Source organism: Colletes latitarsis, unplaced genomic scaffold (genome assembly GCF_051014445.1).
Source record: "Colletes latitarsis isolate SP2378_abdomen unplaced genomic scaffold, iyColLati1 scaffold0018, whole genome shotgun sequence".
Lineage (NCBI taxonomy): Eukaryota > Metazoa > Arthropoda > Insecta > Hymenoptera > Colletidae > Colletes > Colletes latitarsis.
This window is the reverse complement of record NW_027488369.1, coordinates 18,202,985-18,207,895: the sequence shown is the minus strand read 5'-3', so window position 1 is coordinate 18,207,895 and position 4,911 is coordinate 18,202,985.

Genomic DNA, 4,911 nt, shown 5'->3' with positions numbered 1-4,911 from the left:
AATGCGGTACCACACCGAAACAGTCAATTAAATCTGTTTGCGATTAATATTTTAGAGGATAATGCCGGTAATGTCTCGGTTAGGTCTGGTATTTGCCCTCATCTGCCGCGTACTTTCGCATTTTTCGCATTCTTGTTGGCCAGATCCTGGCCTTTTTCTGGCTTGGACCACGTAGTAATGTGTTACCACACTGAAACAGTCATTAAAAGCATGTTCCGATTCGTATTTTAGAGGATAACGCTGGTTATGTCAGAGTTAGTTCTGGTATTTGCAATCATCATGCTCATACTTTCGCATTTTTCTCATCCTTGTTGGCCAGATCCTGGCCTTTCTCTGGTTTGGATCACGTAGTAATGCGGTACCACACCGAAACAGTCAATTAAACCTGGTTGCGATTAATATTTTACAGGATAACGCCGGTTATGTCTCGGTTTGGTCTGGGATTTGCACTCATCTGGCTCGTACTTTCGCATTTTTCGCATACTTGTTAGCCAGATCCTGGCCTCTTTCTGGTTTGGATCATCGTAGCAATGCGGTACCACACCGAAACAGTCAATTAAACCTGGATGCGAATAATATTTTAGAGGATAACGCTGGTTATGCCTGGGATAGTTCTGGTATTTGCAATCATCTGGCTCATACTTTCGCGTTTTTCTCATAGTTGTTGGCCAGATCCTGGCCTCTTTCTGGCATGGACCACGTAGTAATGTGGTGCCACACCGAAACAGTCAATTAAACCTGGTTGCGAATAATATGTTAGAGGATAACGCTGCTTATGCCTGGGATAGTTCTGGTATTTGCAATCATCTGGCTCATACTTTCGCGTTTTTCTCATAGTTGTTGGCCAGATCCTGGCCATTTTCTGGTTTGGATCACGTAGTAATGTGTTACCACACTGAAACAGTCATTAAAAGCATGTTGCGATTCGTATTTTAGAGGATAACGCTGGTTATGTCAGAGTTAGTTCTGGTATTTGCAATCATCATGCTCATACTTTCGCATTTTTCTCATCCTTGTTGGCCAGATCCTGGCCTTTCTCTGGTTTGGATCACGTAGTAATGCGGTACCACACCGAAACAGTCAATTCAACCTGGTTGCGATTAATATTTTACAGGATAACGCCGGTTATGTCTCGGTTTGGCCTGGGATTTGCACTCATCTGGCTCGTACTTTCGCATTTTTCGCATACTTGTTAGCCAGATCCTGGCCTCTTTCTGGTTTGGATCATCGTAGCAATGCGGTACCACACCGAAACAGTCAATTAAACCTGGATGCGAATAATATTTTAGAGGATAACGCTGGTTATGCCTGGGATAGTTCTGGTATTTGCAATCATCTGGCTCATACTTTCGCGTTTTTCTCATAGTTGTTGGCCAGATACTGGGTTTTTTCTGGTTTGGATCCCGTAGTAATGCGGTACCACACCGAAACAGTCAATTAAATCTGTTTGCGATTAATATTTTAGAGGATAATGCCGGTAATGTCTCGGTTAGGTCTGGTATTTGCCCTCATCTGCCGCGTACTTTCGCATTTTTCGCATTCTTGTTGGCCAGATCCTGGCCTTTTTCTGGCTTGGACCACGTAGTAATGTGGTGCCACACCGAAACAGTCAATTAAACCTGGTTGCGAATAATATTTTAGAGGATAACGCTGCTTATGCCTGGGATAGTTCTGGTATTTGCAATCATCTGGCTCATACTTTCGCATTTTTCGCATTCTTGTTGGCCAGATCCTGGCCTTTTTCTGGCTTGGACCACGTAGTGATGTGGTACCACACCGAAACAGTCAATTAAACCTGGTTGCTAATAATATTTTAGAGGATAACGCTGGTTATGCCTGGGATAGTTCTGGTATTTGCAATCATCTGGCTCATACTTTCGCGTTTTACTCATAGTTGTTGGCCAGATCCTGGGTTTTTTCTGGTTTGGATCCCGTAGTAATGCGGTACCACACCGAAACAGTCAATTAAATCTGTTTGCGATTAATATTTTAGAGGATAATGCCGGTAATGTCTCGGTTAGGTCTGGTATTTGCCCTCATCTGCCGCGTACTTTCGCATTTTTCGCATTCTTGTTGGCCAGATCCTGGCCTTTTTCTGGCTTGGACCACGTAGTAATGTGGTGCCACACCGAAACAGTCAATTAAACCTGGTTGCGAATAATATTTTAGAGGATAACGCTGCTTATGCCTGGGATAGTTCTGGTATTTGCAATCATCTGGCTCATACTTTCGCATTTTTCGCATTCTTGTTGGCCAGATCCTGGCCTTTTTCTGGCTTGGACCACGTAGTAGTGTGTTGCCACACCGAAACAATCAATTAAACCTGGTTGCGAATAATATTTTAGAGGATAACGCTGCTTATGCCTGGGATAGTTCTGGTATTTGCAATCATCTGGCTCATACTTTCGCATTTTTCGCATTCTTGTTGGCCAGATCCTGGCCTTTTTCTGGCTTGGACCACGTAGTGATGTGGTACCACACCGAAACAGTCAATTAAACCTGGTTGCTAATAATATTTTAGAGGATAACGCTGGTTATGCCTGGGATAGTTCTGGTATTTGCAATCATCTGGCTCATACTTTCGCGTTTTACTCATAGTTGTTGGCCAGATCCTGGGTTTTTTCTGGTTTGGATCCCGTAGTAATGTGGTTCCACACCGAAACAGTCAATTAAACCTGGTTGCGATTAATATTTTAGGGGATAATGCCGGTTACGTCTCGGTTAGTTCTAGTATTTGCAATCATCTGGCTCATACTTTCGCATTTTTCGCATTCCTGTTGGCCAGATCCTGGGTTTCCTCTGGTTTGAATCCCGTAGTAATGTGGTTCCACACCGAAACAGTCAATTAAACCTGGTTGCGATTAATATTTTACAGGATAACGCCGGTTATTTCTCGGTTTGGTCTGGGATTTGCACTCATCTGGCTCGTACTTTCGCATTTTTCGCATACTTGTTGGCCAGATCCTGCGTTTTTTCTGGTTTGGATCCCGCAGTAATGTGGTTCCACAACGAAACAGTCAATTAAACCTGGTTGCGATTAATATTTTAGAGGATAACGCCGGTTATGTCTCGGTTAGGTCTGGGATTTGCCCTCATCTGGATCGTACTTTCGCATTTTTCGCATACTTGTTAGCCAGATCCTGGCCTCTTTCTGGTTTGGATCATCGTAGCAATGCGGTACCACACCGAAACAGTCAATTATACCTGGTTGCGATCAATATCTTAGAGGATAACGCCGGTTATGTCTCGGCTAGGTCTGGGATTTGTCCTCGTCTGACTCGTAGTTTCACGTTTTTCGCAGACTTGTCGGCCAGATCCTGTCCTTTCTCTGGTTTGGATCACGAAGTAATGCGGTACCACGCCTAAACAGTCAATTAAACCTGGTTGCGATTAATATTTTAGGGGATAACGCCGGTTACGTCTGGGTTAGTTCTGGTATATGCAATCATCTGGCTCATACTTTCGCATTTTTCGCATACTTGTTGGCCAGATCCTGGGCTTTATCTGGTTTGGATCACGTAGTAATGAGGTTCCACACCGAAACAGTCAATTAAACTGGTTGCGATCAATATCTTAGAGGATAACGCCGGTTATGTCTCGGCTAGGTCTGGGATTTGTCCTCGTCTGACTCGTAGTTTCACGTTTTTCGCAGACTTGTCGGCCAGATCCTGTCCTTTCTCTGGTTTGGATCACGAAGTAATGCGGTACCACGCCTAAACAGTCAATTAAACCTGGTTGCGATTAATATTTTAGGGGATAACGCCGGTTTTGTCTGGGTTAGGTCTGGTACTTGCCCTCATCTGGCTCGAACTTTCGCATTTTTCTCATACTTGTTGGCCAGATCCTGGGCTTTATCTGGTTTGGATCACGTAGTAATGAGGTTCCACACCGAAACAGTCAATTAAACTGGTTGCGATCAATATCTTAGAGGATAACGCCGGTTATGTCTCGGCTAGGTCTGGGATTTGTCCTCGTCTGACTCGTAGTTTCACGTTTTTCGCAGACTTGTCGGCCAGATCCTGTCCTTTCTCTGGTTTGGATCACGAAGTAATGCGGTACCACGCCTAAACAGTCAATTAAACCTGGTTGCGATTAATATTTTAGGGGATAACGCCGGTTACGTCTGGGTTAGTTCTGGTATATGCAATCATCTGGCTCATACTTTCGCATTTTTCGCATACTTGTTGGCCAGATCCTGGGTTTTGTCTGGTTTCGATCCCGTAGTAATGTGGTTCCACAACGAAACAGTCAATTAAACCTGGTTGAGATTAATATTTTAGAGGATAACGCCGGTTATGTCTCGGTTAGGTCTGGGATTTGCCCTCATCTGGCTCGTACTTTCGCATTTATCGCATACTTGTTCGCCAGATCCTGGGCTTTTTCTGATTTGGATCACGTAGTAATGTGGTACCACACTGAAACAGTTAACTAAACCTGGTTGCAATTAATATTTTAGAGGATAACGCCGGTTATGTCTCGGTTAGGTCTGGGATTTGCCCTCATCTGGATCGTTCTTTCGCATTTTTCGCATACTTGTTGGCCAGATCCTGGGTTCTTTCTGGTTTGGATCCCGTAGTAATGTGGTTCCACAACGAAACAGTCAATTAAACCTGGTTGCGATTAATATTTTAGCGGATAACGCCGGTTATGTCTGGATTAGGTCTGGGATTTTCCCTCATGTGGCTCGTACTTTCGCGTTTCTCGCATTCTTGTTGTCCCGATCCTGGGATTTTTCTGGTTTGGATCTCGTAGTAATGTGTTACCACACTGAAACAGTCATTAAAAGCATGTTCCGATTCGTATTTTAGAGGATAACGCTGGTTATGTCGGGCATAGTTCTGGTATTTGCAATCATCTGGCTCATACTTTCGCATTTTTCGCATACTTGTTGGCCAGGTCCTGGCCTTTTTC